Source organism: Phyllobates terribilis, unplaced genomic scaffold, assembly GCF_046119375.1.
Source record: "Phyllobates terribilis strain yellow unplaced genomic scaffold, ASM4611937v1 Scaffold_136__1_contigs__length_4911898, whole genome shotgun sequence".
Lineage (NCBI taxonomy): Eukaryota > Metazoa > Chordata > Amphibia > Anura > Dendrobatidae > Phyllobates > Phyllobates terribilis.
The window spans coordinates 173,440-196,452 of NW_027362896.1; positions in this window are offsets into that span (position 1 = coordinate 173,440).

Here is a 23,013-nt window from a genome sequence, read left to right on the forward strand (position 1 = left end):
GGGCATGGCTGGTAGACTGGCAGGCGGGCACGGCTGGTAGACAGGCTGACGGACAGGCAGGTAAATGGAGATACATGCACTGGGACCTGAGAACTAACAAGAGTGTTTAGCAAACAAATTTACAACGTTGCACAGGCACCTCCGAGTTGGAGGAGGTGCCTTAAGTAGTTTATTTTATTTATTTATTTTACTCACTTACATAGCGCCATTAATTCCACAGCGCTTTACAGACATTATGGGCACTGTCCCCATTGGGGCTCACAATCTACATTCCCTATCATTATGTCTTTTGGAGTGTGGGAGGAAATAGGAGAACCCGGAGGAAACCCACACAAACTCCTTGCAGATGTTGTCCTTTTAGTGTAATCCAACCATTGGCCAGGGACACTTCAGAATGGCGTGCCCCCCCCCCCTCACAAGCACAGTACTCGGGGATCTGTTAGCTGTGCGTGTACCCCGGGCAGTGTCAGTGTGTAAGGAGGACGGAGGAGTGGGACACTCTAGCCGGCGGCCGTGGCTGTAAGGCGGTCGGCGTCTCTGCCGCGGGAGAGGGGCAGGAGGTTGAGACGCAGGCTCTACAACTTGCCCATGACTTATTCCTTCCAAGAACCAGGGGTACTCATTACGTTTGGGGTAAAGGAGATTCCGGCAGCTAAATAGGAAAGGGTTCTTTACAGTTAGAGCAGTGAGACTGTGGAATGCCGATCACAAGAGGTAGTAATGGCAGACACTAGAACAGTTTTTAAAAAATGGCTGAATATTTTTATCACAACAAATGGCATTGTGGGTTTTACATAATCTAGTGATAGAGAATGTATAACTGGTGGAGGAAGGTTGAATTCGATGGACCGGAGTCTTTTTTTTACAATCTATATAACACCAGCTACTTAAGCTCAGCCACTTTTGCGGCCACTGCAGCTCAGCTTATTCTTTGCGGCCACTGCAGCTCAGCTCCATTGCAGTGACTGACAGAGGGCGGAAATGTAGAGGGAGAAATTGTGCGAATGCCTGTACTGGTCAAATAAACTTGTTCATAAAATCCTTGCGAATAGCGCGATATCCATTGAAGATGTTGATTAGGGTTAAGTAAATCAGCTGCTCAGTGGAACTCTCTCTCATAGTAATGGTTCTCTCATTCACTTGAGTAGGATGGTACGTCAAGAGGAGACAAGAACATATACAAGAACAGAAAGTAGTCATAGCTAAGATTGTAACTTTTATTACTGATGCTTCGCAGAGGTGAAATCTAGTACCATTGGATGGGAGACTCTGGGAGGAATCAAATTAATTTTCAAGAGAATGGAAAATCTGTGAATCTGAGAAGGGAGTTGGCAAAATCCTGCTTCGAATTGTCCTGGGTAGTGCATTCCAAAGAATTGGCGCAGCACATGAGAAACCTTGGAGACGAGAGTGGGAAGTTCGGATTATGGAGGATTTTAGTTTAAAGTCATTGGCAGAACGGAGGGCCCGGGTAGGGTGGTAGACTGCGACGAGGGAGGAGATGTAGGGCGGTGCTGAAGCATGGAGCACTTTGTGAGTAAGCGTGATAGGTTTATATTGAATTCTGTATTGGATGGGCAACCAGTGCAATGACTGGCACAGGGAAGAGGCATCGGTGTAGCAGTTGGTGAGGAATATGATCCTGGCTGCTGCATTCAGGACGGATTGGAGAGGGGAGAGTTTAGAAAGAGGGAGACCGATTAGTAAAGAGTTGCAGTAGTCCAGGCGAGAATGAATAAGAGCTACAGTAAGAGTTTTTGCCGAGTCAAAGGTAAGAAAAGTCCTGAGTCTAGAGATGTTTTTGAGGTGTAGATGACATGAACGAACGAGTGATTTGATGTGAGGAGAGAGGAAAAAATCTGAATCAAATATGACCCCAAGACAGCGGGCATGTTGCTGGGAGTAATGGTAGAGCCACAAACGGAAATGGCAATATCGGGCACAGGTAGGTTAGTGGAGGGAGGAAATACGAGGAGTTCAGTTTTTGCCAGATTCAGTTTTAGATAGAGGGAGGACATAGTGTTAGAGACAGCAGAAAGACAATCACTGGTCTTTTGTAGTAATGCAGGGGTGATGTCCAGAGAAGAGGTGTATAATTGGGTGTCATCAGCATAGAGATGGTACTGAAACTCAAATCTGCTGATTGTTTGTCCAATAGGAGCAGTGTATAGAGAGAAAAGAAGGGGGCCTATGACTGATCCTTGAGGAACCGCGACAGTAAGGGGAAGGGGAGAGGAAGAGGAGCCCGCGAATGACACAGAGAAGGAGCGGTCAGAGAGATAGGAGGAGAACCAGGAGAGAACAGTGTCCTTGAGGCCAATAGAGCGGAGCATAGGGAGCAGGAGCTGGTGATCCACAGTGTCGAATGCTGCAGAGAGATCCAGGAGAATCAGCAGGGAGTAGTGACCATTAGATTTAGCTGTTAGTAGATCATTAGAGACTTTAGGGAGTGCAGTTTCAGTAGAGTCTAAAGAGCGGAAACCAGAATGGTAAGGGTCAAGAAGAGAGTTGTCTGAGAGATAGCGGATTAGACGGGAGTGGACCAGGCATTCCAGGAGTTTAGAGATAAAGGGAACATTGGCAACTGGTCTGTAGTTAGCAGCGCAGTTCTGGTCAAGGGATAGTTTTTTATGTAACGGATGTATGCTGGCATGTTTAAAAGAGGAGGGGAAAAATACCAGATGAGAGGGAGAGGTTGAATATTTTAGGTAGGTGAGTGGTGACAGCTGGAGAAAGGGACTGAAGGAGATGTGAGGGAATAGGGTTACTGGTGCAGGTGGTAGGGCGAGAAGATGCAAGGAGCCTGGTCACTTCTTTTTCCATGACTGCATCTTGCTCATTTTCTGACTTCATACCAATGTTGGAGGGAGGAGCATGCATAACATTTGGGGATTAGGAGAAAATTTCCTATCGGATATGGTCAAATTTTTCTTTGAAATAGTTGGCCAGATTGTCAGTGCTGAGGTCGGTGGTCGGGGCCTGTGCTGTTTGATTAAGGAGAGAATGAAAAGTGTCATAGAGGTGTTCAGGATTATTGGACAGTAAGATGATGAAGTTGTTAAAGTAGGTTTGTTTGGAGAGGTGAAGGGCAGAGTTATATGTTTTAAGCATAAATTTAGACTGGATGAAATCTTTGGCCAGATTAGATATTCTCCACAGCTGTTCGGCACACCTGGAGCACCGCTGGAGAAAACGTGTTTGCGGCATGTGCCAGGGTTGTCGCCGTCTGTGCCGAGTTGTTCTATGTGTAAGAGGTGCGGCTTCATTCAGGGCGCATTGCAATATTTCGTTATAGTGCATCAGTGCAGGGTCAGAACATGAGAGGGAGGAGATTGGGGCCAATGATGATTGCAACGTTTTCATAAATCTCTGGGTGTTAATGGCGCGTATATTTCTATAAGTGTGGAAAGTGGGGGTGTCATGAGTAGGGTTACAGTTCTTGACAGAGAACGAAAGAAGGTTGTGGTCAGAGGGCGGAAGAGGAGAGTTAGTAAAGTCATGTACTGAGCATAGCCGGGAGAAGATCAGGTCCAGTGTGTTCCCGTCTTCATGTGTAGGAGAATTAGTAAGTTGTGAAAGGCCGAAGGAGAATGTTAGCGATAAAAGATGAGCGACAGATGGGGAAAGGGGATCGACAATTGGGATGTTAAAGTCCCCCACGATGAGAGTGGAGATGTCGCAAGATAGAAAATTTGGAAGCCAAGTGGAAAAGTGATCCAGAAACTGACTGGAGGTGCCCGGAGGGTGATAAACAACCGCCACTCGCAGGGAGAAAGGCCGGTAGAGTCTGACAGTCTGGACCTCAAAAAAAGGGAAGATAAGGGAGGGTACTGGGGGGGAAAAGTACATTTTGTTGAAAGGAGCAGACCAACACCTCCGCCTGATCTGTTGTCAGTTCTCGGGGTATGAGAAAAGTGTAGGTCACCATATGAGAGAGAGCAGCAGCGGCCGTGGTATCTGTCACGGGTGTGTCGCCACGAAGATCGTCACGATTACACAGCCTGACTTCTCGCAGCTGACTTTTTGGTACTTTGTGTTTTTCGGCAGTGAGGGAGTTAATTCTCTCTCTCTCTGTGCTAGACGAGGTCCAGCCTCGCCCAGCTGCAATCAATGCTGCTGTAGTGAGACTCCTTCAAATGCCTGCTGGTCTGTTAGGGAAGTGTCGGTGAAAGCATTTCATGCAGACTAACAGAGCGGATCGTGGTATTTGGAGTTTCAGAGATAAGTGTATTTGGAGTGTTTTTTCCCTTCCTCGCTTTATCATTTATCTCCTTTCCCGTTGGTGTTCCCTCTGTTGTAGTTGTGTAGTTTTTGTATGCAAGGTGGTTTTGGTTTTTCCCTTGTACTGTCTCGTTCGTCTAAGTACTGTGTGTGGGCATATTATTACTTGTCCCCTTTTGTTGTGATCGGGGTCCTTCTCAGGACTAGATTACTTAGGTGCAGGGATCCTCAGGAGGTAGGGGTTACGCTGGCGGCCTGGACCTCTGTACCTTTAACAGTACCTCCAGGTTGAGGGATTAGTCAGGGCCCCAGCTTAGGGTCAGCTTAGGCCCCCTACCTCCAGTATACAGAGACAGCGTGACAGTATCCAACTGCTGGGATCCATGTTTCAGTGAGAACCAGAAGGTTGAGGGAATTGAGAGGAAAAAGTCATGGATGTAGGAGAGTTTATTACATGCTGACTGCACATTTCAAAGGGCACAATTGAAAGAGACAGAAGGCATGCAAGGAATATTAATGAGGTTAGCAGGGTTTCTGAATGTAGCAGGGAAAGGGTTCTACTAAGTACTCAAGATGCAGCTCATGAAGGGATGGAATCATTCTTGGATGGCAGGAATCATTAAACGTCCAATTTTGTGGTGAATTTAGAGAAACCACATGTTATATTAGTTGTGTTGAGCTTTTTATATTGTTCTTGTTTTATTAGTTTATTGCAAACAGCAAAACGTTTGTAAATTTTGGAAATAAACGGAATTTGGAAAGGAAGGTGAATAATTTTTAATGCAACTATATGTATAATAAGTACTTTTATATTTGGCAGCACTTTACAATTCACAGGGTACTTGTACAAATAAGACTTTTCCATAGAATAAGCTTGGTTATTATTCAAGGCAGCTCATAAAATGGTAGAGACAGAATCTAAAAATAAAAAACAGAAAATCCCATTGTACGATTTTTGCATAATTAATTTGCATTTTATTGCATGATATAAGTATTTGATCACCTACCAACCAGAAAGAATTCTGCTGTTTTTTTTGGTTTAAGAAGCCCTCCTACTCTGCATTCATTACCTGTATTAATTACACCTGTTTGAACTCGTTATCTGTATAAAAGACGCCTGTCCGCACACTCAATCATACTCCAACCTCTCCTCCATGGCCAAGACCTAAGAGTTGTGCAAGGACACCAGGGACAAAATTGTAGAACTGCACAAGGTTGGGTTGGGCTACAGGACAATAGGCAAGCAGCTTGGTGAGAAGGCAACATTTTTTGGCACAATTATTAGAAAATGGAAGAAACACAAGATGACCTCAATCTTCCTTGGTCTGGGACTCACCTCATGGAGTAAGTATTATTCTGAGAGAGGTCAGTAATCAGCCCAGAACTACATGGGAGGATCTGGTCAATGACCTGAAGAGAGCTGGGACCACAGTCTCAAACATTACTGTTAGTGACACACTACGCCGTCATGGATTAAAATTAAAATCCTGCAGGGCACCCAAGATCCCCCTGGTCACGTCAGCACATGTTCAGGCCTGTTTGAAGTTCACAAATGACCGTATGGATGATCCAGAGGAGGCATGGGAGAAGGTCATGTGGTCAGATGAGACCAAAATAGAACTATTTGGTATCAACTCCACTCGCCATGTTTGGAAGAAGAAGGACGAGTACAACCCCAAGAACACCGTCCCAACCGGGATGTATGGTGGGGGAAACACCATACTTTGGGGGTACTCTTCCGCAAAGGGGACAGCACGACTGAACTGTATTGAAGGGAGGATGGATGGGGAGATTTTGGCCAAAAACCTCCTTCCCTCCTCTTTCTGCATGACAATGACCCGAAACACATACCTGGGCAACTAAGGAGTGGCTCCGTAAGAAGCATTTCAAGGTCCTGGAGTGGCCTAACCAGTCTCCAGACCTGAATCCAATAGAAAATCTTTGGAGGGAGCTGAAATTCAATGTTGCTCAGCGACAGCCCCGAAACCTGAAAGATCTGGAAAAGATCCGTATGGAGGAGGGGGCCAAAATCCCTGCTGCGGTGTGTGCAAACCTGGTCAAGATCTACAGGAAACGTCTGAGCTCTGTAATTGTAACAAAGGTTTCTGGGCCAAATATTAAGTTCTGCTTTCTATTGTATCAAATACTTATTTCATACAATAAAATGCTAATTAATTATGTAAAAATCCTACAATGTGATTTTCTGGATTTTATTTTTAGATTCTGTCTCTCACAGATGAAGTGACCTACGATAAAAATTACAGACCTCTCCATTCTTTGGAGGTTGGAAAACCTGCAAAATCGGAAATGTATCAAATACTTATTTTCCCCACTGTACACACATACAGCACATACGGTACATACCAGCCTGGCTCCTCTTCAGTTCCTAGACTCCTGCAGTTAAAGGACCTTGGGTGACATTATGGTCACATGACCGTGATGTCACCAAAAGGTCTTTAGCAGTCTTAACCTCAGAATAGATAACTTCTGCGTGACAGCATGGCAAATCAGGGATGGCAGTACCTTTCCTCCGCATCAGTTGGGTTTCAGAGCATGAGAGGACCTCCAGACAGTTACTAATACAATCATCACCAACCAAAACATTCCTAACTATACACCCAATAACGTAGAGCACACCAAGCAGTGATAAAAGGCAGGGAATATAAGGGTGCGGTCATGGGCTTTGTGAAATCCCGTTATCAGTAAGTAACTAATATTTTTCCCCTTCTCGCATGATAGCGCCACCTGAGAGATTTATATAGAACAAACACCTTAGGGAGGGATCACAGCTTCTAACTAGTGATGAGCGAGCATGCTCGCTACTCGCCCGAGTATCTCACTACTCGAGATGCTCGGAGCTCGCCGAGAATTTCCGGGGTTGTTCGCGCAGGAGCTCGGGTCCCCTCCCTGCATGTTTGGTGCTGTTTAGAGAGCCAATGAACATGCAGGGATTGCCTGCCATGCACTGTAATGCCATAGCCATGTTGGTTGTGGGCATTACAGTGATTGGCTGGCCGCACAGCGTCGTCAGTTCTATATCAGACCTGGCGCCGCCATGCTCATCACAGTCACTCCGGATCAGACAGTGTAAGGAGAGCTGCTGCTGAGCTAGGGAGAGATTCACTTGTTTCTAGTTAGTGTAGGTGTATCAAACTATATTAGAGACACATATCCATCGCAACTAACAGTCCTTCTGAGGACTAATCCAGCTGCATAGATATCAGTGCTAGGCAGGCAGGCACGGTATATAGCAGACTGCAGTGCACATAGCAAGAGGCTCCATTCCAGTTCAGCCTGTTGCAGTTCCCTACAGGAAGTGGTGGAGGTGGAGCCTGCAGTGAGCTGTGCTGAGTGTGCTTCCTGGACTGAGTGCTGCTGTGGAGAGAGCTCCTGGGAAGGGAGGTTTTTTTTTTTCTATCTGGGACTTTTTGTCTGCCCCCTTCCCAGGAAGGAAAGCTTGTGGTGGGACTGGCCTCCGGGGCTGGGCCCCCGGCTCCCACCTCCCGGTCCAAGCTGGCGGGGGGTGGGAGAAACACCAAGCCGGCTAAGGCAACAAGATCTGGCCAAGGCAGCAGGGGTTCCAGCATGAGGACCCGGAGGACCCCCGAGGCTATGACCGCGGCGGCTCCTCCCTCCGGAGGTGGGTCGAGTACGAGCGGAGGTGCTGCAGCGGTGCCCCCTGATTGGGGTACCAAGGCGTCGAGGGAGGCAACCGTCACCTATGCCTCCCGTATACATGCGCACCTCTGCGAGTATGAGGACGCCACAAAGAAGCTAAGTTCCCTCTGGGGGGAGTTGAGGGTGGCTCAGGAGAGGTCCGTGAGGGCCTCTGGCAGTAAGAAGCCTGAGCTATCCGCCGCGGTCCGGAAGATCAAGCGGGCCATTCAAGACCTGGAAGACCGCAGGAGCACCATACTGGCAGGAAGTGGACCCTTCATGGAGAAGCTGCTTAATGATGACCGGTTCAGAGCCATGACCGGTGGGGCTCTGGAGGGGTCGCAGGGCCCCAGCCAGGCGGTGGAGGAGGAGGAAGAAGAGGTATGCGTGGAGGAGGCTGCACCCTACCCACCGCCTGGTGGCCTGGTAAGTGATCTCCAGGCATCGCATAGCGGGATAGCCCCTGAGCAGATGGCTCTCCCGTCTGATTCTAGCCCTTCAGAGGGCAGCGGGAGCGAGGGGGAGGATGAGGAGGATGGGAGCAGTAGCAGTGAGGGGGGCTGCCTTATCATGCAGCAGATCCAGCAGATCGAGTCCCCGGTACGTTTTGGTCAGCTTACGTTCGGGGATGAGATCTGCGAGGATGAGGCACCCGTGAGGGGGATGAAGAGAAAAGCAAAAAAAAAGAGAAAAACAACTGTTGCGCACAAGTTTGTGTATGTCCCCCTCTCTGGGGCCCCCCTGTCCCGTTGTGCGGCACCCGCCACCCACCCCGGCTTGGACTCTGTTGTGGGTCCACAGCGAGGGAGCGGGGAGAACATAGGCCATGGCACGCAGAGCGCTGCCTCTGTTTGTGGTAATGGAGGCAGTGGGTCCAAGGTGTCTGATATGGAGCATGGCGCGGAGGGCGGCCCAACGGTGGGTGTGATCTGTGGTGGTGCTCAGGCTGGATCCCCTGTAAAAGGGAGGTCTGGCCTGGCACCTGGTGCGCCTGCTGGCGTGCAGGGGGCGGCTTGTACATCTGCCGCTGCCTCCTGCTCTGCTGGCGGCGCACCGACAGCCGGGGCCGCATCTCCGGCGGCGTGTGCTGGGGTGTCTGGGTCCCTCACGCACGGATCCACTAAATCTGGATCACTTTCAGGGACCCAGAGACCTGGTAAGGTGAAGGGCGCGGGGCCTGCGGCTCCGGCAGAGCCGGCTCATAAAGGAAAGGTGGGGCTTGCTCCCCTGGCAAAATCCGTGGCGAGGTCGGGGCCCCCTGCGCAGGGGCCCAGTAATGGGTCAGCGCGGGGGGCTCCACCGCCGCTGGGTGCCGAGGGGGAGTGGCCTAGCCTGGGGCCGGCCGCCGGAGCTGGGGTGGCCAGGCTGTTTGTCGTAAAGGGTGTGACGGTAGGGGGTGCTATGCCCCTGAGAGCTGGTGCCGCTGGTCCAGGGGCCCCTGTGAGTAGACCCAGTTCCGGGTCGGCTTCGGGGGTCCCGGCGCGGCCGGCTTCGGGGGGCGTGGCCTCCCAGCCGTCCACGGCACGAGGGGGGGTGGCCTCCGGGGCCCCCACCGTGCTGCCTGGTGTGGGGGGTGTGGCCTCCCTGTCATCCACGGCACCGGTGGGAGTGGCCTCTGGGGCCCCCACTGTGCTGCCTGGTGCGGGGGGCGTGGCCTCCCTGTCACCCAAGGCACCGGTGGGAGTGGCCTCTGGGGCCCCCACTGTGCTGCCTGGTGCAGGGGGCGTGTCCTCGCGGGTAAATCCCGCACAAATGGGCGTGGCTTCACCCGAAAAGGGGCGGGGCTTAGCGCCGGCAGCTGCTGGGAGCAGTAGTGCCACAGCTGTGGCTAAAAATGGAGGTGGTGCCTGCCTGCCGGTGTCCTCTGTGCCCACGGGCTTATCTGGGGCAGGGGCGCCGGCAAAAATAGCTGCAGCACCAGGCTCCCAAAACCCCCCGGCAGGGAAGGTGCTGCCAGCAGGTGGCAGCAGTAGTAATGCTGTTGAAAAACCTGCTGGCAGAAAGTGTGTGGAGAAGAAAAACAACTGTGACCCCAGTGTGCATGTGAGTGGGAGTGGGGCAAGTGGGGTGACTGTCGGTATGGATGTGTCTGTGGTGGAGGAAGCAAGTGCTGGCGTGTCTGTTGCTAGTGGGGGGAGTGGGGGTGGGGCTGGTCCATCTGCCCCCCCGGCTGCTGGTCCCCGGAGTTTTGCGGGGGTAGTAGCCGGGGCCTCGGGGTCTTCTCGGGGGGCTTCCTCACCTCTGGACCTCAGGGATGGTGACTTGCGACGCCGTTTCCTGGAGGCCCTCAAGAAGGGAGAACGGACGATCCAGGTAGAGGGAAGAGAGGTGGACCTGGCCTTTTGGCTAGATAGACATGGCCTGGCCGCCTTCCAAGATAAAAAGGAGGGGGAGACAGCGTGGTCCCTCCCGACAGCCGGGCAGGGGGTGGCCAGGAGGAATGTAGTTCGTCTTCGGTGGAGGGGCAGTGAAGCGTGCCCGCCAAGAGCAAGGGTCGTGGAGCTCCTCCTGAAGATGAACTTCAGGGCGACTGACATCTTTGCCCTGATCCATCCTTTTGGTACCCCCATCTTCGACATCAGTTTTGTTCGGCCGGAGGGCCTAGAGCTTTTTTGGTCGAATTTTGAACTGGTGAAGGGGGAGCCCGGCTGGCGAGACTTTGCCGTGCAGGCGGTGTCTCGCCAAAATGGAGTAAAGAGAGTGACCGTTCTAACTAGTAACGAGTCGCTCTCTGGGGTCGATATTATGACGTGGCTTTCCCGCTATGGGGAGGTCACGGACGTCCCAAAAAAGAACAGGGACGAGTTTGGCATCTGGTCAGGGGGCTGGACCTTCATGATGAGGTTGAAGGTCTCAGGCGGTACTGTCACCCACATCCCCTCCTCAGCATTCCTGGGGAGGGACAGGATCCTGATCTTCTACCAGGGGCAACCAAAGGTCTGCCACAGGTGCGGTGATCCCCGCCACTTCAGCGCGGGCTGCAAGGTGCAGAAATGTGCCTTGTGTGGCGGGGTAGGTCATCTTGCCGCGGCCTGTGGTGACATTAGGTGTCACCTATGTGGTGACCTAGGTCACCCGTACAGCCGCTGCCCCCGCTCCTTTTCTAACACCATCTCTGGTCAGGCGGGGGAGAGCCATGGGGGGGTCCCCAGTGGTGCATCCTCTGCTGGAGCCGGAGGTGGGGGCGGGAGAGGAGCTGAGGGGCCGGTGAAGGAAGGCGTGGCCAGTACATCTGCCCACCAGTGGCATCAGGTGAGGCGCCGTGGGGGTAGGGGGCAGGATAAGCCCCAGGCGACTGGGGTGATGTCTGTACCCTCCTCGGAAGCGGCAGCCAGTGCCCCTGAGGCCCTGGGGGAGGAGGCGGTGAGCGAGGAGATCAGGAGGATGGAGAGGGAGGAGGTGGCTGCTTCTGATGACTCCTCCCAGTATGAAAGTCTGGACGAGGAGGTGGTGGAGCAGCCTAAAACAAAAGGTGACAGTAAGACCAGTAAGAGTCGGAGGAGGAACCGAAAGGGGGCAAAAACATCTAAGGCCCCCCCCCTGGCCACTAAGGTGCCTACGGAAGGGCTCACCGGCTCCCCTCTGATCCCCCTCTCCAACCGGTTCCATGCCCTCGATGACTCTGCTGTGTCGGAGGTCGGGGGTGAGGGACCGGCGGTAACATCTGAGGTGCCTTCAGGGAGCGGCGGGGTCCGTCCTCCGGAGGGCTCACTTTCCTCTGGGGGGGGGACTGCTCTGGGGTCCAGGGGTGAGGAACCCGGTACTGGGAAGGTGGTGACGGGTGCTATGGACACCTCGGTGTCACTAAAGAGGAGGGGAGAGTCTGGCTCCTCCTCTGAAGGTGAGCACAAAAAATCTGGGGGTACGGTTAAAAAAAAGGCCGTCTAACTCAATCACCCATGATGGCGGAACCTACCCCGTTGACTCTGGCGTCGATTAATGTCGCCAGTATAAAGTCAGATGCGGCCAGATTTATGGCCTTTGATTTTTTCAACCGAGTTGAGGCTGACATTTTATTTTTGCAGGAGACCAGACTAACGGACATGGGGGCCATTTACAAAGCAAGGAGGGAGTGGAGGTGCGGGCCCTCATACTGGTCTCTTGCGGCCGAGCTGTATAGCGGGGTAGCGGTCCTTTTTAAGGCCGCTTCGGTGGAATGCAGACGGGTGATCGAGGTAGAAATGGGGAGGTGCTTGGTCCTTGACGTCTTCATGGGGGGACAGGAGCTCCGGCTCATTAACATCTATGGTCCACAGTCAGAGTGGGACCGTAAATGTCTCTTCCTGAAGATCAAGCCCTATCTTTTTACCAGCCGACAGGTGGTCTTCGGTGGGGACTTTAATACTATAACTAGACCCCGTGATAGGGGAGGCCCCGGAGACCGAAGGCTGGCTTTTGATAGTAATACCCTTAACAGCATAGCAAGCGAAGCTCGCCTGGTGGATGTCCACATCCGGCACACCCCAGGTCACGGGGGTTTCACCTTTCATAGGGGTAGTTGTAGGTCTAGGATAGATAGGTTTTTTTTAAAGGAGGAAGCCGTCTCTTCTGCAGTGTCCGCTGTTGAGGTGGAATTCTCCGATCACTGTTTCATTTCCTTTTCTTTGAATGTTGCAGAGACTCCCCGGATAGGGAGAGGCCTATGGAAGCTGAATTCGTCCCTGTTGGAAGAAGCGGATGTGAGACAATCCTTTGAGGAATTTCTTCAGAGCCAGGTACCTCTCTTGGGTCTCTGTAGCAGTAAGTCTGAGTGGTGGGAGATCTTCAAAACAAGGGTTGCGGGGTTCTTCCGTCAGCTTTCGAGCCTCAGAGGCCTGAACAGGTACCGCCTGTATCGGGAGCTGGGGAGGAAACTCGAGCAGCTCGTCTCAACTGGAGGGGACCGTGAGGAAATCTCCAGGGTGAAGGCCTTGCTCAAGGGGTGCCAGTATGATAGGCACACATCCTTAGTTTTTGAGAGGGATTTCGGGAGGTACCGCTCGCCCGACCCCTACAGGAACTGCAGGATGTCAGTGAGTTGCAAGATGGTAACAGGACTGATCGACAGTACAGGTTCCCTGAACAGATCCAAATCAGGGATCCTGGAGGTGGTCAGATCCTTCTACTCGCATCTCTTGGGAAGGAGGGATCCAGATCGGGATGAGATGTCGGCTTTCCTGGCTGAAACCATCCCTGAACCAGGGGATGACCCCTCTCTTCATGGTTTGGCAGAAGCAATCAGGGAAGAGGAAGTGAGACGGGCCATTGATGGGCTCCGGCCCAAAAAATCGCCCGGTCCGGATGGCTTAACATCCGAGTTTTACAGGACTTTTAGGGACTCTTTGGTCCCCCTCATGACTGAGGTTTTTAATGAATGTCTCTCCTCGGACATTCTTCCCGGTTCAATGAGGAAGTCCGCCCTGATTATCCTGTCAAAGGGTAAAGACTCGTCCCGTATTGAGAATTGGCGTCCCATAGCGCTTCTCGATACGGACCGAAAGGTTCTGGCAAAGGTGCTTTTCAATCGGTTGGTGAAGTTTGCACCCCGGCTCCTTTCGGGGGCCCAGCACTGCTCTGTTCCAGGCCGCAGTACTTTTAGTGCTGTGCTCGGTGTCCGAGAGGCAGTGGAGCAGGGCAGGGCAGGTCTCTGGAAGGGGTACTTGCTGTCCTTAGACCAGGCGAAGGCCTTTGACCGGGTTAACCATGAGTACCTCTGGTCCGTCCTTCTGAGGTACGGTCTGCCCGGGAGGTTTGTTGATTGGTTGAGAGTATTATACAATGGGGCAGAGACTTTTCCGCTTGTGAACGGTTGGGTCGGACCCCCTTTTGAGGTGAGGTCTGGTGTCCGCCAGGGCTGTCCTCTGAGCCCACTGTTATACGTGTTCGCGATCGACCCCTTTTTAAGGAGAGTGGAACGCGGACCGTTGGTGGGAGTCGGGATGGACCGGGCGGAGCCAGAGGCCACCTTGAGGGTAGTGGCGTACGCCGACGACGTTTCCCTCTTTGTATCCTCGAGAGAGGAGGCGGACTGGGTCATGTCTGAAGTTGAGCGCTACTCGGTGGCTTCTGGGTCCATGATCAACCGGGATAAGTGTGAGAGTCTCTGGCTGGGAGGGGGAGATCCAAGTTTCGATCTCCCGGACACCCTTCCAGGGCCTCAGGCCACAGCAAAAATTTTAGGCATCAGTTTCGGCCCGGGGGACTATCCCCAGCAAAACTGGGAGGGCAGACTTAAGATTGCCGCCCAGAAGGTGGATCAGTGGAAGGGTTGGTCCTTGACCCTGAGGGAAAGGGTTAACCTGGCCAAGGGGTTTTTGCTCCCTTTATTAATATACCTGGGCAGCGTCTGCATCTTGCCAGAACCTCTTTGGACACGGGTCTACAGCCTGTTCTTCCAACTATTATGGGGGAATAGGCTGAACCTGATCAAGAGGGAGGTCACGTACCGCACGAGGAGACTAGGAGGGTTGGGTATGGTCAACCCGGTGGTGTTTCTAGTAAACACCTTTCTTAAGGCAAACATCGCCAACCTCTGGTTAGAGAGGGCTCCTCCGTGGGTATTCTCCTGTAGGGGGTGGTTTCGGCCTTTCTTCCAGGAATGGGAGACAGGAGGGCGGGTGAAGGACCTTCGCACGCCTCATGGGCATCTTCCGGCTTATGCTACCCTGGTTGTGAAGGCAATCCGCCGGTGGGGTCTGGGAGTGTGGGAGATCAGGACCTTGTCAAGGAGGTTACTTGACAATAGGGTTCTGTTGACCCACTTCCAGAAGCCCCTGGCCCTCAAGGATTGCCCAAGCCGGGATCTGGAGGTGGGGCTCGGGTTATTAAACTCTAAGCGGATCCCCTTGAAGTTTTGGGACTTGACTTGGCGCTGCTTCCATGGGAGACTGTATGTGAGGGGCAACCTGAAGTACAGGAACTCTGATGACCGGGATTGTCCCCGCGAGGAGTGTGGCGGCATGCTTGAAAGCATGGAGCACTTCCTGCTTCAATGTCCCTTTAATACAGAGGTCTACAGTAGGGTGGGTGCTTCCATTGGCTGGCCTAGGCTGGCAGGCCTTTCCTATGCGGAGTGGGCCTATGGGGCATTCAGGTCCCTTGGTGGCCGAGATCGGGGCACTGTCTTCTTAGTTAGTTTAGTGACTAGGTTTTACACGTGGAATGCACGGTGTTTAGTGTCCACCCAGCATAAAGTCCTCCCCCGGGAAGAGGTGATTAGGAACATCCTGGGTGACCTGGCAAAAGTGCGCTCGCTGGAGTATGAGAGGCTGGGTGCAGGGAGGGCTTCCCTTCTATGGAGGGGGTTCTCATTTAATGTGCCCTAGGGAGAGTTAGGGTATGTGTGTCTGTGATAGGGTTAGTTTAGTCCTTTCTATATTTTATATTTATTTGTAGGGTCAGATGGATGTGTAGGGTCAGGGAGGGACAGGTAGGGACAGTCTTTAGGGATAGGTAGTTAGCATTAGGTTGGTAGTGAGGGTCAGAGAGGGACAGGTAGGGACAGGTAGGGATAGATTGGTAGGGCGGTAGGGACAGGTTTTTCTTTTTCTTTAATAGGGAGGGACAGGGTGTTTGTGTGCTAGATTAGGGTGAGAACCTCGGTAGTCTCCAGTTTCCTGGTGGTGGGCTGCTCCCCTCACATTATAGTTTTTTGTTTTACGGTATTGGAAACCCGAATATAGGGCTTGCAAGTACTGAACTTGGGTCTGACTTTTGTTCATGGTTATGGTCATTTGTTTATATTGTGCTATTGTTATGTTGTGCTTGCTTTGGTTATGTTGAGTACTGTATATATATATGTATAGTTTTGTGTATTGTATGTATGTGTAATTTGCGCACGGGGGGGTTTAGTGTAGGTTGGGTGGGGGGTTTCAGGGGGGGAGGGGGAGGGGTTTTTGGGAGAATGGACGTCCTACGGGATGCGGGAAAAAGGACCCGTTATTTGTGGGCCACAAACTTTCGTGGGACCTAAAAAGAGATGCTGTGATAAGGCCACAGACTTTCGTGGGACCTTGGGTGTTTTAAAAAATGGTGGTGGAAAAAAAAAAAAAAATAAATAAAAAAACTACAAAAAAAAAAAGGTTTGCTGTGTAAGTTTTGTTTCGGCCAGGTGGCCTATTTCTTTGTTTTTGGCAGTGGGCCAGTTTGTTGTTTTGTTTTGGGGGTTTAGGTATGAATGTGGAGTGAAGGGGATATTTTTGGAAAAAAAAGGTTTAAGGTCTTCCCTTGCTGGGGGGATTTTGGGAAATGGACTTTATATTATGAACATTGTAGGACATTTTTGCTTTGCTTTATAATTTATACTGGACATTATAATTTTGGATTTGTTTGTGTTTCATTGGGGTTTGTGTCTTGGTTATTTGTGTAGTGTGTTTTTATGGTTTGTTTTATATTTTTATAATAAAAGAGCTCCAGTTCTGTCTGCTGCTGGTGCTTTTACAGATATTTCTAGAAATAGCCCCAGGTATCAAGGGTCAGAAATTTTTCTTTTGGGATCTTAATCCTGATCATTTGCTTAAAAAGCAATCCAGAGAACATGATTTTTCTGCACCATTTGCTTGTTGGCACTGCAGAATACAGCCAGGTCCTTTCCATATTACAGCGCTAGAAATCCAGCTATTTAAAACTGTGGTTTGTCCATCACACGGATCACATATAATTGCGCTGAAAATTCTGCCATTTCTGGCCTCCATTGAAATTTTGTTGCAGTGTGTCAGCAAAGTTATTGACACCAGTCTGCTGTGAAAAATAGTTACCTACAGGCTATTTAAAACTGTGGTTTTCCATCACATGTATCACATATCACTGTGGTTCAAATCCAGCCACTTGTAGTGAATGTGGAAAATATTGTCCTCCATTTAAAATGGGCAAGGCGCGTGGCAAGGGACGGGGAAGTGGATGTGATGGTGATGATGGTGCATGCAGAAGAAGAGGCAGTGGACTAGCTGAAATTGTACCACAACAAACACCCACATCTTCTCGCTCGACCTTCCTGTCCCAATTAATAGGGGACCGCAGGACACCACTATTGAACCCAGAGCAGTGTCAAAAGGTTATTGGTTGGATAGCAGATAATGCTTTCAGTCACTTAGCCACCACCACCACCCTGTCTTCCACACGGTCAAGTGTCAGTAGCCGTGAGTCTGGACCGCATATTCCTCACCCTCATGCTCCTTCCTCCCACCATGCCGAGTGCCAGGAGACAACTGATCCCACATTTGGACACTCCGAAGAGCTGTTCACTTTTCCCATTTATAGATACGGGCCTCTCGTGCGGTCCACTTGAAGCAAGGCAAGAGGAGATTGCATGGAGTGATGCCCAAATATTTGAGCAGCCACGGTCACACGAAGGCGACGGTGGGAAACTGTCACAAGAGGTGGACGATGATGAGACACAATTGCCAGAAAATCAGGAGGAGGACCAGGGTGCGGAAGTGGAAGACGAGGTGGTGGATGATATAGTAACTGACCCAACCTGGCAGGGAGACATACAGAGCGAGGACAGCAGCACACATGGGGGAGGGAGGCGTAGCACCACAACAGGCAGGAAGAAGCAGTGTGGTGGCTGAAGACAGAAGGCGGGCAACCGTTCCCAGTAACATCAACATGACGGAAGTTGCCAGTACAACTGTTAGGTCTTCCTGAGTTTGGTTGTTTTTTTAACCCAAAAGGCCATTTGCACCACCTGCCAGGCTAGCATCAGCAGGGGTAGCAAAACTAGCAGCCTGACCACCACCAGCATGATCCGGCACATAGCAGCAAAGCACCCCACTAAGTGGGCAGAACCCCAGGGTCCAGGAACAGTGTCTGCGGGTGGCATCACTGCTTCTTCTGCTGTTGTGCGTGCAAGCCAATCCCTGTCCATGGCGCATGCGAAGATGCCTCCTGCCCTGCACCTGTCATTGCACACTCTCAACTAGCACCTTCAGCAAGCACATCCACGTCCTTCTTCGAGGAGGTGGAGAAGGCAGGACACTTAAGGTACCGTCACACTTAGCGATGCTACAGCGATGCCGACAACGATACGACCTGGCAAGGATCATTGCTGCGTCACTATGTGGTCGCTGGTGAGTATCAAATCGCCAGGACTTGACGGGCTTCCCACAGAAATATATAAGAAATTTGGAGATATTCTACTTCCCCACTTACTGGCTACATTCGAGGAAGCGGTGAGGTGGGGAACCCTACCCCATTCAATGCAAGAGGCGGTGATAGTAGTCATACCTAAGCCAGGTAAAGACCCTTTAATCCCTGACTCATACAGGCCCATATCCTTGTTATCAACTGATGTTAAAATTATTGCGACGGTTCTGGCATCTAGATTGAATACAGTAATTTCTACAGTTATCCATACTGACCAGTCAGGCTTCATGCCGGCTAGATCCACAGCTCTTAACATCCGGAGATTGTTTCTTAATCTTCAATTGCCGGTGGATGGTGATAGAGCTGTACATTCTCTGGATGCCGCTAAGGCATTCGATTCTGTTGAGTGGGAATATTTATGGGCGGTGTTGGAAAAGTTTGGTATAGGACCTAGTTTTATTTCATGGGTTAACCTGTATGGTAGGCCGGTGGCTAGAATTTGGCTTTTGGATTGAGTAGAGGAATGAGGCAGGGGTGCCTATTGTCCCCCCTGCTCTTTGCAATGGCCATTGAACCCCTGGCATCGGTTATCAGGGAGCATCCAGGAATAGTTGGATTTCGTAGAGGGAACAGCGAAGATAAGGTCACTTTATACGCTGACGACACTCTATTATTTTTGGCTAAAACTTCTGAGTCCCTTCCTATAGCAATGGAAACGATATAAACATTTGGAAAATACTCTGGTCTGAAGATAAACTGGAGCAAATCAGTCATACTTCCATTGGATAATACAGATGAGAATGCTTCCCACTACATTAACTCAGGTTTACAAGTGGTATCGGAGTTTAGGCTTCAATATATCGGCAAAAATAAATGATTATGAGAAGTTGAATCTTGATCCAGTCTTAATTAAATTTAGAGGTAAACTAGGCGCCTGGTCTAAGTTACCGTTGTCGGTGGTGGGCCGTGCTGAACTGGTCAAAATGATCTGGATGCCACAATTGCTGTATGTTCTACACAACTCCCCAATATGGATAAATCGGACACTTTTCAGTCAGTCAGGAGTTTAGAAAATTAATATGGGTCAAACAGACTCAGAATTAAACTGGAAACATTGCAAAGAAACAAAACAATGGGAGGGCTTGCGTTTCCTAACCCATGGGTATATTATATGACATCTCAGCTTCAACATATCCGGGGATGCGACGACCCTGGGGGAGCGGGAGCTCAGCGTATGTGAAGATGCGACGACCCTGGGGGAGGGGGAGCTCAGCGTATGTGAAGATGCGACGACCCTGGGGGAGGGGGAGCTCAGCGTATGTGAAGATGCGACGACCCTGGGGGAGCGGGAGCTCAGCGTATGTGAAGATGCGACGACCCTGGGGGAGGGGGAGCTCAGCGTATGTGGAGATGGGACGACCCTGGGGGAGGGGGAGCTCAGCGTATGTGAAGATGCGACGACCCTGGGGGAGCGGGAGCTCAGCGTATGTGAAGATGCGACGACCCTGGGGGAGGGGGAGCTCAGCGTATGTGAAGATGCGACGACCCTGGGGGAGGGGGAGCTCAGCATACGTTGCTACAGCATTATTTCCAATCAGATAAACTCTATGAGGTACTGGAGGCGCATAAGTTTGGGACACTTGGAGCCAAAATACCGTCTATGCTGTTATGTCACAAACTTTGAGGGAAGGTAAAAAAATTATAAGGATTAAAATGGTGTTTCGCAATTTACTTCATTATGGAACACTCCATGGCATCCAAACCTATACCAATTGGTGGGATTTGGTTCCTGGAGCGCCAAGGGATTAAACAGACTTAATCAAGTGCTGACAGGTGATGTGATTAAGGACTTCTCACAGCTGCAAAACGAATATGGGTTACCTCCCTCTGAATCCTATAAATACTTACAATTTAGGCATGCAGAAGGCTTTGTTCTGGAAGGAGGGATACCTCGAAACTCAATAATACAGAGAATAGCTAATCTACACAGTTCTCGTGGACTGATCTCATTACTTTATAACATTCTCTTAGACATTATATTGACAAACCAGCCGATGCGATCAAAAGAGAAATCGAGAGTGTAATGGGACCCATAGAGGAAAATCACTGGTCAGATATACTGGAAAGAGTTCCACAACTGTCTTTAAGTGAATCCCATAGACTGTCCCATATATATGTGACACACCAGGTATACAGGACACCTCAATTCTTATTTAGCATAGGATTTCGCTCAAGTCCCCACTGTCCTAGATGCAAGACTAACATAGCAGATATGCTTCATATGATGGGGAACTGTCCTAACTTGGTGTCCTTTTGGAAGAGTGTTGTAGCAATGATTAACAGGGTTTATTCAACTGATGTGGAACTTTCACCATTGGTATGTATACTGGGATATGTTGAAGATCTGACTACTGATGAGTATGGCACAATTGCGGTGGAAGGTATGTTATACATGGCAAGAAAATCGATAGCCCAAAAATGGATAGCAGATCAGGAGCCTATGATATCAGAATTTATTGATAAAGTTAACTGGCTAGTAAATTTGGGAAAAGGTATATACCTAAAAAGAGATGCTAAATTTGACAAGATATGGTGTTTATGGATTGATGGTGTAGCATCGGCGTCTCTGCCCCCTGACAGGTAGAGACGCCGCCCCCCTTACCGCCGTGCTCCCGGCGTCTTCCTGCTCTCCTGCTGCTGCTGCTGCCAGCGCTCGCAGCTTCCCGGGCACTGTGCTTAGGGCGCATGCGCGCTCCCTCTTAAAGGGGCCGCACGCGCCGTCCTAAGGAGTCCCTGGCCAATGGCCGGAGGACCTCTCATATAAAAGGCACCTCCTCCAAAATGGAGGTGCCCGTGCAAGGTTGTAGCTTTGTGTTCTAAACTCTGCTTCAGCCCTCAAGTCCCGCTGCTAGTCTGACTACCAGTCCAGCCCGCCAGCCTGACTACCAGTCCAGCCCGCCAGCCTGACTACCAGTCCAGTCTGTCAGCCTGACTACCAGTTGAGTCTGCCAGCCTAACTACCAGTTCAGTCTGCCAGCCTGACTACCAGTCCAGTCCGCCAGCCTGACTACCTGTCTCCGCCAGCCAAATGTACTCTCCAGCCCGACAGTCTGCCTACGATCCAAATCCGCCAGTCTGTCTATGGGCCAGGCTTGCCACCCTACCCGGAGAACGTACCAGTTACATGCCGTGCCTACCAGCCAGCCTACCTGGAGGCTCCTACCAGTTACCTGCCGTGCCTATCTGCCAACCTACCTGGAGGATCCTACCAGTTACCTGCTGTGCCTACTAGCCAGCCTACCTGGAGGCTCCTACTAGTTACCTGCTGTGCCTACCAGCCAGCCTACCTGGAGGCTTCTGCCAGTTACCCGTGGGAGTCACCTGCTCTCATACAAGGACTGGCCCAGAGTAGCACCTGGTCCCTCTGCTCGGTCCTTCCCTGGTTAACGGAGTCGATTGAGCCGCCGTGCGACCTTGGTCAGTCCAAGTTGATACCTAGTTACGCCCCTCTAGTCCCTCCTTGCACCGCAGCACAGAGGTTCCACCACCCGGATCCGTAACAGTTTGCACGGGCCATGGAACCCGGTGGCCCCCAGGCTCCTTCGCTTGCTAACCTGTACCAGGAGGTTTCTCGTCAGAGATCCCAACAAGAAACCATCCTGACCTACCTGCGGTCTGTCAACTCTCGCCTTGACACGCTGTCTGTCCCACCTGTGCCCGCCTTGAGCCGAGCGACACCCGCTCCGTCAGCGCCTCTCCCTACCAATACCACGGCATCCAGCTTAGGACCCCGGCTTTCTGCGCCTCCTCGTTTTGGGGGTGACCCCATCTTATGTCGGGATTTTCTGAACCAGTGCACGCTGCACTTTGAACTTCTGGCACATCAGTTTCCCTCCGACCGGGCCAAGGTGGCGTTCATCATGTCTCACCTCACCGGGGAAGCATTGGCATGGCTAAACCCTCTATGGGATAGAGGGGATTCCCTGGTGTCTGATCTTCCGGCTTTCCTCACTGCCTTCCGGAGGGTCTTCAATGAGCCCGGACTTAGGACTTCTACTGCCTCCTCATTGCTCCGTCTCCGCCAAGGGAGTCTCACCGTGGGCCAGTATGCCATACAGTTCCATACCCTCGCTTCTGAGCTTGCCTGGAACAACGAGGCCCTGGTGTCCACCGGCCGGGACATTCCTACTACCCTGGATGACCTGGTGTCACTAGCTACCCGGATTGACATCCGTTTCCTAGAACGTGCTAAGGAGACTACCCGGGAGAGAAGATTTCCTTGTCTTGCTCCTGTTTTCCAGAAATCTGCCTCCCAACCAGCAGCTCCCCGGGCACGCTCGCCCGAACCCATGCAGATCGACCAGATCAAGATGGTCAAGTCTCGCCAAGAAACACGCCGAGCCGAGGGGAGCTGTTTCTACTGTGGTAGTAAGGAGCACCTGATCCGTTCCTGTCCGGTGAAGCCGGGAAACTCCAGTGTCTAGGACCGCTCGGAGAGGTCATCCTAGGCAAGAGTAAATCCTCTCCGTTCTTGACTTTATCCATCTCTATTTCCTGTGGAGAGAACCGCTTCTTTGAAACCGCCTATCTGGATTCCGGAGCCGCTGGGAATCTCATTTCCCAGTCCCTTGTAGAGAAGTATCAGATTCCTACCAAACCTCTGGCTGAACCATTGGCAGTCGCTTCCGTGGATGGAAGACTCCTTCCGGTGACCATCTTGCTCATCACTGAGCCCGTAACTCTTCAGGTGGGAATGCTGCACTCAGAGAGGATTTCCTTCCATGTGCTTTCTGGACTCTCTCACTCCCTTTTGCTAGGTCTACCCTGGCTACAGAGACATGAACCCGTTCTGAATTGGCAATCTGGTGAGGTGCTCCATTGGGGGCAGGATTGCCATGAGACCTGCCTGGTCCCGGTTCGCCCGGCTCGACCTCCGTCTACCGGCACCTTACTGGTCCTATGCAGATGTCTTCAACAAGAAGGAAGCAGAGACACTGCCACCTCATAGGCCATATGATTGCCTTATCGACCTGGTACCCGGTGCCACTCCACCCCGTGGGCATATCTACCCGT